A 12,325-nucleotide genomic window follows, 5' to 3' on the forward strand; every position below is an offset into this window, starting at 1 on the left:
TCTTATAGTTTGTACACTGACCAGTTGAGGGTCTTTTTACTAATAGCCATCTATTTCAAGGAGAAGTTTGATGATTGTTGAGAGATACTGTGGTCTATAGGTACAGTAACTAGTTATTATGATAAACTTATTAATTCTGTCAATCCATGAACGTGGGCGATCTTTCCATCTTCTGAGATCTTCTTTGATTTCTTTCTTCAGAGACTTGAAGTTCTTGTCATACAGATCTTTCACTTTCTTGGTTAGAGTCACACCAAAGTATTGCAATATTGTTTGTGACTATTGTGACATTTCTCTTGTTTCTTTCTCAGCCTGTTTATCCTTTGAGTAGAGGAAGAGTACTGATTTGCTTGAGTTTATTTTATATCCAGCCACTTTGCTGAAGTTGTTTATCAGCTTTAGGAGTTCTCTGGTGGTGTTTTTGGGATCACTTAAGTATACAGTCATATCATCTGCTAGTAGTGATATGTTGACATCTTCTTTATCAATTTGATCTCATTTTGTGGTCTAATTGCCCTAGCTAGAACTTCAAGTACTATGTTGAATAGATAGGGAGACAGTGGGCAGCCTTGTCTAGTCCTTGATTTTAGTGGGATCGTTTCAAGTTACTCTCCATTCAGTTTAATGTTGGCTACTGGTTTGCTGTATATTTCTTTGATTATGTTTAGGTATGTTCCTTGAATCTTTTCAAGACTTTCAACATGAAGGTATGCTGAATTTTGTCAAAAGCTTTTTTAGAATATAATGAAATGATCATGTGTTTTTTTCCCTTTGAGTTTGTTTATGTAGTGAATTACATTGATGTATTTCCATATATTAAACCATTCCTGCATCCCTGGGATGAAACCTACCTCATCATGGTGAATGATCATTTTGATGTGTTCTTGGATTTGGTTGGCAAGAATTTATTGAGTATTTTTGCAGTGATGTTCATAAGGGAGATTCTTCTGAAATTCTCTTCCTTTGTTTGGCCTTTGTGTGGCTTAGGTATAAGCATAATTGTGGCTTCATAGAATGAATTGGGTAGTGTACCTTCTGTTTCTATTTTGTGGAATAGTTTGAAGAGTATTGCTATAAGGTCTTCTTTAAAGGTCTGAAAGAATTCTCCACTGAACCCATCTGGTCCTGGACTTTTTTTTTTGTTGAGAGACTATTAATGACTTCTGCTATTCCTTTAGGGGTAATGGGATTATTTAGATGGTTTATCTGGTCTTATTTTAACTTTGGCACCTTGTATGTGTCTAGACAATTGTCCATTTTATCCAGATTTTCCAATTTAGTTTAGTATAAACTTTTGTAGTAGGTTCTGATAAAAATGGATATCTTACTGAAAGCAATCTACAAATACAATGCAATCCCCATCAAAATTCCAAATCAATTCTTCATAGAGTTAGAAAGAGCAATTTGCAAATTTATCTAGAATAACAAAAAACCCAAGATATCCAAAACTATTCTCAACAGTAAATGAACTTCTGTGGGAATCACCATCCCTTACCTCAAGCTGCATTACAGAGTAATAGTGATAAAAACTGCATGGTATTGGTACAGAGACAGGCAGGAAGATCAATGGAATAGAAGTGAAGAACCAGAAATGAACCTCACACATATGGTTACACCATCCAGTGGAAAGAAGTCAGCATTTTTAGCAAATGGTGCTGGTTCAATTGGCAGTCAGCATGCAGAAGAATGAAAATCGACTCATTCTTATCTCTTTGTACAACACTCAAGTCCAAGTGGATCAAGGACCTCTACATAAAACCAGATACACTGAAACTTAAAAAGGAGAAAGTGGGGAAGAGGCTCAAACACATGGCACAGGGGAAAAATTCCTGAACTGAACACTAATGGCTTATGCTGTAAGATCAAGAATCGACAAATGGGACCTCATAAAATTGCAAAGCTTCTGTAAGGCAAAGGACACTGTCAATAGACAAAACAGCAACCAACAGATTGGGAAAAGATCTTTACTAATCCTATATCTGATAGAGGGCTAATATCCAATATATATATATATATATTCAAGAAGTTAGACTCCAAATAACCCAATTAAAAATGGAGTATAGAGCTAAACGAAGAATTTTCAACTGAAGAAAACTGAATGGCTGAGAAGGACCTGAAGAATTATTCAACATCCTTAGGCATCAGGGAAATGCAAATCAAAACAACCCTGAGATTCCACCTCACACCAGTCAGAATAGCTAAAATCAAAAACTCAAGTAACAGCAGATGCTGGCAAGCATGTAGAAAAAGAGAAACATTCCTTCATTGCTGGTGGGGTTGCAAGCTGGTACAACCACTCTGGAAATCAGTTTGGCAGTTCCTCAGGAAATTGGACGTAGTACTACCTGAAGACCCAGCTATACCACACCTGGGCATATACCCAGAAGGTGCTCCAACATGTACAAGGACACATGCTCCATTAGGTTCAAAGAAGCCTTATTTATAATAGCCAGAAGCTGGATAGAAACCAGATGTCCTTCATCAGATGAATGGATACAGAAAATGTGGTACATTTACACAATGGACTACTACTCAGCTATTAAAAATGATGAATTCATGAAAATCTTAGGCAAATGGATAGAATTAAGACATATCCTCCTGAGTGAGGTAACTCAATCACAAAAGAACATACATGGTATGTACTCGCAGATAAGTGGATATTAGCCCAGAAGCTCGGAATACCCAAGATACAATTCACAGACAGCATGAAGCTTAAGAATAAGGAAGACCAAAGTGTGGGTGCTTCTGTCTTTCTTATAAGAAGAACAAAATAAGCACAGGAGCAAATATGGAGATGAAATGTTGAGCTCAGACTGAAAGAAAGGCCACCCAGAGACTGTCCCACCTGGGGATCCATCCCATATACAATCACCCAAACCAGACACTATTGTGGATGCCAAGAAGTGCATGCTGAAAGGAGCCTGATATAGCTGTCTTCTGAGAGGCCCTGACAGAGTCTTACAAACACTGAGGTAGATGTTCACAGCCAATCATTGGACTGAGCGAGGAGTCCCTAATAGAGGAGTTATAGAAAGGACTGAAGGAGTTGAAGGGGTTTGCAATCCCATAGGAAGAACAACAATATCAACCAACAAGACCCTCCAGAGCTCCCAGGGACTAAGCCATCAACCAAGGAGTACACATGGCTCCAGTTGCACATGTAGTAGATAGCCTTGTTAGGTATCAACGGGAGGAGGAGAGGTCCTTGTTTCTATGATGGCTCGATAGATACCCCAGTGTAGGGGAATTGAGGCCAGGAAGGTGGGAGTGGGTGGGTGTTTGGAGGAACACCCCCATAGAAGCAGGGAAAAGGAGGGTGTGATAGGGTGTTTCCGGGAGGTAGGGAGGGAAACCAGGAAAGGGGATAACATTTGAAATGTAAATAAAGAAAATATCAAAAAAAAAAAAAAGATCAACTTATGTCTCTTTAGCAGAATCATTGTTTTAGGCATTCCTCTAAGGCAGATGACCTAGCCTGAGAATTTTTGTCTCCTTGAGCAGTGTCACATATCATGATAGCCCTAAGAGTGAAGGAATGGAATTCATATCTTGATGGTAACAAAGAGCACTCTAATTGGACTTACAACTGACTCAACAACATGGAAATCATGCCTTACACTGGAAACTCAGCCAACTACCTAGGTCTAATGAAGTCATGAATCTAGAAAGAGATCCTATTTGCCATTACACTAACCAGTGCAATCCTTATCCACATTATAAATATTTCACCTCATACACCCACATAAATGTAGTTCCTATCCACTTTTCAAGGAACTATCTCCTTGCAACAGATGGAAACAATTACAGAAAACTACAACCAAACAAAATGTCAAGGTGTGGATACTAGTCCTTATTGACACATATTTGACACAGTTCCAGCAGCTAATGCTCAAGAATCATTGTGCAAAGGTTGGAAGAAAGATTGCACGAACCAGAGGACTGGGAAGTTTGGTATAAGAGTGTGTTTTGTACAAATGTCAGAAGGTACACTCACAAAGTCTTACCAATATGGCTACCTAAATCAGTCTGAGCTAGGATGACATACTGGTTATTTTAATTGATATGTTAATGTGAGTGAGAGAACTCTTAGGATACCTCTACCCTACACACATAACTAGAGGCAAATAAGAAGTACTCAGAGAGGAAGACATTGTCTTTGTCGGGGAAGAACACACCAATTGGTAATCCTACTACACTATCAAGCTCTGAAAACATATGCATACAAGTAGCAATACATGGGAAGTTTTGGAGGGAGAAATGGAAGGTGGGAGATGATTTAATTTTATTACAAGCTCAGTAAATAAATTAGTTAAATTAAAATAGTATCGAGTATTTCATGGAATGGACCTTGGGTCCAGAGTGGTTGATTACTCTAATAATATTCACACCACTATTGCAGCAATGGCCATGTATTTTTAGGCCAGTTGTTGTTATAGATTGCAAGATTTACAGCTCTGTTAGACTGTGGATTAGTCTTCTCTTCCAGTAGCATGACTATCACCTTCTAGCCTTGTGGAAGGTAGCTAAATCAGATGAAGTTTCCAGGTAAATACTAGCTTGCTTTCTTGTGTTCTGTGATTAAAATATATGGTGGCCACAACAGGGTCCTCTTGTCAAGTTCTGGAAAGTAAACAGGAGTGTTAGCAATAGACTGTGATGTTTAAATGAGGGGGTGGGGAGCGTCTATGGGACTCTGTTGGTCCCATAGTTCAAAAATGATGTAACCCATTTCCGCTACAGGGATTTTTATTTGCCAGAATGATGTTGGGATATTGGCTCCTTGTTGTAAGTTAACTGCACTAAATCTCTTTTTGTATATGTATGTATTTTAAAGGAGCTTCTATAGTCATAAGTTTCCATTTAGGCTCTTCAAAGGCCTATAATATCCCTTACAATCCCTCTGAGATACTACATTTTTGCCTATGAGATTGGGGAGACTAATAACTCAGTGATATAGAAAATTGCCAAGGATATACTTGGTGGAAATGCCTTTTTAGATGTCTTGGAAACAGACTGAGACAACTGATTGGAGATAATTTTGGCACTAGACTGCCACGTAGGAATGTTTGGTCATATGTGACAATAAACTTGACTAGAAGTGATTTGAACAAATAAGACATTTTCCCCACACTTTGAAAAATATGCAACTGTTATTTTATTTCAGTAGGCCAGTGATAATCAGCAGCAGTTTGTCTGTGATTCCCTTTGGCTGCATCTCATGCACATCACCATAATGGGCCCCATTTTCTGTTTTGATTCGAGGCATTTTATCTCAATCAAAAGCAAAGAAAATGAAAGGGTGAAGAGCTATGCAAGTTTGGAGAGCAATAGGCTCTCTAGACATTTTCACCCCAAATACTTCCATTTGTGTTTTAAAATGCTAGACTAGTGTCTTAAGAATGTGATGAGATGGAAAAAGAATTGGAAAGTAAATACTTGGTTTATGACTGCTTTAATGAAGGGTGGCAAAAAAAAGAAGTAATTAAAATGCAGTGCTTTCCACTGTATGAAAGCTATTTCTAAATGTCAGTCTTTGATCTCACAATTCCATATTCACAGATAGCCCACTCAGATGAATTTCCAATGATATGAATTTCCAGTGAGAAGTTGAGATGCCTTTTGTGATGTTTTGGGATTTCACAAAGCTTCAAACTTGAAGGCACTAGCTCAGTTAATCTAAGGTCTATTACTGCTTTCCCAACATACATACCCCTCCACATACCTTAAAACTGATTCTCTTGCTGTAGAAGAGATTTTGCTCCTATCCAAGGGTAGAAGGGTAGAAACTAAAGAGTACTTGCTTGGAATGATGCCATGGCAGTTCGATTGTATGATGCTAAGGTCATACTTTACAGTAGGTGGGATTCTTACTGAGCTAGGAAGTCCATGATTATTCCAGTTCTTGTAGAAATCAAAAGGTTGTTAATAATTTGTAGCAGGAATCTTAGGCTTGAACATGGCATGCAAAGGTATCCTAATGAAGACAACTGTTTTGCTTATGTTTAGGGATATCTAGAAGCTGGAATTGGGCTGACTATTGAGAAAGATTGCAGTTTATTTATTTTTTTATACGCTTCAAGTATGAAGGGAGATCTTCACTGCCGAGATGGTACTATGTAGTCGTGTGATTTGATGGAACGCTTTTATAATGTGGCCAGCCTTCTTGAAGTATTTTATCATATTATTTATGTATTTGATATTTGGTATAGTAACATTCTCACATATATTATTAGTAATTGTACAAATTACACAATGAAACTGTAATATTTATAAATGCAAAGCAAAATAGTTTCTTTACCAATATTAGTTTTCAGATTTTCTTTATTTTTTTTTTTCTTTTCAATGTGGTTGTCAGAGAAGTTATGAATCACCTCAAACGTTAGCATCTGTGGCTTACAGAGCTGCATGTACATATACAAGCTAGGCTAAGCTAAGCTAAACTCTCTCCCCTTTGCTTTTTTACTTCATAACTCAAAAAGAGTTGATTCTGTGAAAAGTTCCAACAATCTGTGTTCAGAAGCAGCCTGTTTATAAGAAGCATGCTTTGTTATATGCTTTTTGGCCAACAATTAAAACCCTGCTGAAGGAGGAGAATTTGATAGTTTTCCAGCTATAACTATGTCTGTGTGGGTATGTCTGTGTCTATGTCTAATTTGAGAGTAATGTTTTAGAAAGAACTACTGGCAGAGCTCTGAGGTATATTCTGAAAACATGCTTCTGTTGATAAAAGTATTATTGTTTAATACCCATTTCCAACTTTTGGGCTCATATTTACCTTAGTTTGATTTGGTTTTCAATAGCAAAACACTTGCTTATTGGGACATTTCAGATCCTACCAGCTGTCATTGAGAAGAAAAATCAGAGGAGCCATTGGTTCTGTCAACAATCAATGTGTTACAGATACATGAATTTTCTGTCAATCAATTGATTCCTATAAAAGGTGACTCAGCTGGCCCTACTTCAAGTTAGTATCAATCAAAAGGATAGGTTTTTAAGGTAACAGGGTTCCAAGTATAAATTGCCATGCAGTACACTGCTTTGTACAATCTCTAAATCCAGAAGATGGGAGCTAATAGAGTGGTGAGTCCTGTAGGGTAAGCCCTAGAGGGCATAACTCCCTCATAGGGCTGCACAACTCACAGATGCCTCCAGAGGTCTTCCAGACAATCTGCATTGTAGTCCTGGCTCACCAATAACCCTGGGCACTTGATGGTTGAATTACAACAGTGTAGAACCATGACGATGGCTTTTGTTTTCTCTAGATCTTATTCCATAGAATTTCAGAGAAAGAGAGATTTACAGTAGGGAGTGAGAAAGGAATTCCAGAAGAGAGTTGGGCTTGACAGTTCAGGCCATGATCTCAACACTTAGAGGAACCTAAGGTAGGAGGACCATGAAGTGATCAGCCAACTTGGGCTAAATAATGAAATCTTGTCTAAAAAACCAATAGTAATAAAATAATAATAATAACAAACACTATTACAAAACAAAAATAGAGTAAGAGTAAAGAAAAAAATTAGCTCATTTCTAACATTTCCAAGTCATGGTTTTAAACCTTGAATTGATTGGAAAATTAAGCATTTATTTAAACTCTGTGAGCTATTATAATAACATAAGTCATGACACTGAGGGAACTGAGACAGCTAAGAGGTTTGCCTGAGGGATCTTCAAGGAGTAGGTGTTGGTTTTCTGTCTGGACTCTACCCCCACAGTTACCTGGTAACAGCCAGGTAGGCCTGGCCCACTTAAAAGGAGCTGCTTGCCCCCTCCCCTCTCTCTTACTCTCTTACTCTTGCTTCCTGCTTGCCCCCTCTCTCTACATTCCCTTCCCCCTCTCTCCACATGGCCATGGCTGGCCTCTCCTTCTCTACTCTCTTCTCTCTGCCTTTCTCTGCCTCTACTACTCTCTTAACTCCCTCCCCATGCCCTGAATAAACTCTATTCTATATTATAGTATTGTGTGGCTGGTCCCTCAGGAGGAAAGGATGCCTTGGCATGGGACTGCCAAGGCATCCCTTTTCTCCCACACCCCACCACAACTTATCTTAGTAGCTCTTTCTCTTTTTATGATCACAACAGTAGGAATGGGAGGAAAATTCAAAAATTGATTATTAGCTTTTAGCACTTATAGCAAATACCTGTGAGACTTGTTAAAAATCAGGACTCCATACATATGCTGCTGGAGCCATTATTCCCACCATGCGTACCCTTTGGTTGGTGTTTTAGTCCTTGGGAGCTAGTCCTCTGAGGGTACTAGTTAGTTCATATTGTTGTTCGTCCTAAGGGGCTGCAAACCCTTCAGCTCCTTGGGTCCTTTCTCTAGCTCCTTCAATGGGGACCCTGTACTCAGTCCAATATGACCAAGTCGGTCATCAATGGGAAGAGAGGCTCTTGGCCCTGTGAAGGTTCTATGCCTCAGTGTAGGGGAATGCCAGGGCCAGTAAGCAGGAGGGGTAGAGTGGTGAGCAGGGGGAGGGGAGAGGGAACTGGGGTTTGTTTTAGTTTTTGTTTTAATATTTTATTTTATTTTTTCTTTTTCTTTTGGAGGGGAATCTGGGACAGGAAATATTGTAAATAAAGAAAGCATTTAATAAAAAAAATCAGGACTCCTGTTTCAATAGGTCTGGAGGAGTAACTCTAGGCTCTGAGGATTTGCATCTCTAAGTTTCCAGTTCATATTTATGTTGATGTTGGTGATCTAGGAACAGTTATTTGCAAACCATTGTTAAGGGCAATAAGACTATCTGTATCTCTAATACATTTTAGCAGACAAAATGATATGTATTAGAAATACTAAGTGCAACTTTGTATTTGCAGCCCCTTAGGATGAACAACAATATGAACTAACTAGTACCCTCAGGGCTCCCAAGGACTAAACATCAACCAAAGAATACACATGATGGGACTAATGGCTCCAGTAGCATATGTATGGGAGTCCTGATTTTTAACAAGTCTCACAAGTATTTGCTATAAGTGCTAGAATGTGTAGAATGAATGATCCCCTGTTAACCAATATTTGGTTGATAATTGTCTAATATAATATTATTATATAATTGATTAATAGTAGTTAGTCTTGGTAAGGAGTTAGATATCAATGAGGATGTGGAGTAATTTGAATCTGAAAGTTATAGTTTTCTAAGTATTTTACTAAATATACACATCAAAAGATGTGATGTGGTTTTAACGTGCTTTGGCATACACTAATCCATCTAAGCTTGATGCTCTTCCATGTTTATTTGAAAGTTAACAGCTTGCCCACGTTATCTTCTTTCTGAACCATCCTACAAATTTATTCTTCTTTCAATAGCTTCACTGTTTGGAGTTGCATCTTCTTGATTCATATTTTGAAGCCTCAGTCACCAATCATGCAAATGTATTATAAAATAAACTTTTGATGGAATAGGAGATTAGATGTGTAGGTTAAATATGACTGGTTCTTTATAAGAAGAGAAGATTAGGTCATGGACACGTACACACAAAGCTGAAAAACCAGGGCAATGACAGCCATCAGAAGAAACTAAATCTATCAACACCATGACATTGGATTCACATGTGCAATACACTTCTATTGTTTGTATATTTTTATGCTGTTTTGTTGTAGCAACTCTAACAAAACAATTGGTTCACAGTTTTTTGTTCACCCACTTAGAAATTACTTACCATGCCCTACTTTGATGCATTTTTGTTTCTTGTTAACCACTATACTGTAAACTTGTTGTACTAGTTTTTATGATGGCAAACCATTGCCATAATATTAATGGATCAAGGCAACAATAATATTAACTTTTTCCATTTTCTATAGATCAGAAGTCTGGTACTGCTCTCTATGAGCTCAAATGACATGTTGGTAAAATTTTGGAAGGTCTAAGGGGGTAATCTACTGCCTTGTCCTGTCAGATGTTGGCAAAGTCAGTTCTACGTGGCAATGCAACCAAGAACTCTCTTTATTTTCTGGTTTTCAATTTGCTTCAAAGAGTTAGGATCAGAGCCCAAACAAGCCAGCCACCTGTCCTTGATAAGTCAATTAAAAGAACTGAATCAATAATAAAAAGCAGAAAAAAGCAATTTATTCACTGTGGCCACACTGGGAAGAGGCACAAGAAATCCTATTACACCACCACCTCCTTGCACAGGTTCATTTGAGTGCTAGGATGAGGGTCATGTTTAAGTAGAGGATATACATGATTGAGCAGTCCTAGTCAAGCTATAATATGCTAGCCATCATAGCCTCAAGTCCTTTTTTCTGCAAGAAATGTGGTCTGAAATATTGTTGGCATTGGGTGAAATCTCTTCTTTGCAGGAGGCAAGTTTCTCCTCTGGTTAGCTTTTTTCTTTCATTTCAATCAGCATGAGATACCTGGGAAAATTCTAGTAGGTGAGGTGCTTTGTTTCAATAATCCAGATTGCCAGAGTGAGGGATACAAGCATCACTTAGAAAACATTCCCATTCTGTCCATGCATCCCACTCATAAGCTTCAAGATGTCCTCTTCTGTTAGAAGTCTTCAGTATCTCAGGGGTTATAGAGCAGTGTGTGCTCACACAACGCTTCTCTCACCTTCTGTCATCTTGTTTCTCTTTGCTTCTCTCACCTTCTGTCATCTTGTTTCTCTTTGCTTCTCTCACCTTCTGTCATCTTGTTCTTCTTAAACTGAAACAAAATATTTTGTACATTTGAGGTTAGATCTGATTCTGTGGGATAGAACACTGTAACCTTTCCACTCAGGTTTATAATGTTGGTTAATCTGCCATATATGAAAACATACATGTATAGGTTATAGAGACAAGGGTGTGGGACTCCTAAACTTAAGGATAGATTTTACACTTTGTGCATTCTTAATATTTGACAGAGCTTGAAATATAGATTTTTAAATGTATTTAAACAAACAAAGAAAGAAAGACACCTGAATATATGGAAGGGTAAAAGGCAGAATTTTTTAAAAAAGAAAGAGAAACTGTTCAACAGTTCAACAGTTAAGGTCATTACTCTTATACCTAAACCACACAAAGACCTAACAAGGAAAGAAAACTTCAGACCAATTTCCCTTATGAATATCCATGCAAAAATACTCAATAAAATTCTTGCAAACTGAATCCAAGAACATATCAAAATGATCATCCATCATGATCAAGTAGGCTTTATCCCAGGGATGTAGGGATGGTACAGTATTCGGAAATCCATCAATATAATTCACTATATAAACAAACTCAAAGAAAAAAAACCATACGATCATCTCATTAGATGCTGAGAAAGCATTTGACAAAATCCAACATTCCTTTATGATAAAAGTCTTGGAAATATCAGGAATTCAAGGCCCATACTTAAACATAGTAAAAGCAATATATAGCAAACCAGTAGCCAATATCAAACTAAATGGAGAGAAACTTGAAGCAATCCCACTAAAATCAGGGACTAGACAAGGCTGCCCACTCTCTCCCTACCTATTCAATATTGTACTTGAAGTCCTAGCCAGAGCAATTAGACAACAAAAGGAGATCAAAGGGATATGAATTGGAAAGGAAGAAGTCAAATTATCACTATTTGTTGATGATATGATAGTATACTTAATTGACCCCCAAAATTCCATCAGAGAGCTCCTTAACCTGATAAACAACTTCAGCAAAGTATCTGGATATAAAAGTAACTCAAGCAAATCAGTGGCCTTCCTCTACACAAAGAATAAACAGACTGAGAAAGATATTAGGGAAATAACATCCTTCACAATAGTCACAAATAATATAAAATACTTTGGTGTGACTCTAAGCAAGAAAAGAAAAAACTTCAAGTCTCTGAAGAAGGAAATTGAAGAAGATCTCAGAAGATGGAAAGATCTCCCATGCTCATGGATTGGCAGGATTAATATAATAAAAATGGCCATCTTGCCGAAAGCAATCTACAGATTCAGTGCAATCCCCATTAAAATTCCAACTCAATTCCTCACAGACTTAGACAGCACAATTTGCAAATTCATCTGGAATTAAAAAAAAAAAAAACAGGACAGCCAAATTTATTCTCAACAATAAAGGAACCTCTGGTGGAATCTCCATCCTAGACCTTAAGCTGTACTACCAAACAATTGTGATAAACACTGCATGGTATTGATACAGTGACAGGCAAGTGGATCAATGGAATAGAACTGAAGACCCAGAAATGAACCCACATACCCATGGTCACTTGATCTTTGACAAAGGAGCTAAAACTATCCAGTGGAAAAAAAGACAGAATTTTCAATAAATGGTGCTGGCTCAAAAGAAGAATGCAAATCAATCCATTCCTATCTCCCTGTACAAAGCTCAAGTCCAAGTGGATCAAGGACCTCCACATAA

This window comes from Mastomys coucha, unplaced genomic scaffold, assembly GCF_008632895.1.
Source record: "Mastomys coucha isolate ucsf_1 unplaced genomic scaffold, UCSF_Mcou_1 pScaffold4, whole genome shotgun sequence".
NCBI lineage: Eukaryota > Metazoa > Chordata > Mammalia > Rodentia > Muridae > Mastomys > Mastomys coucha.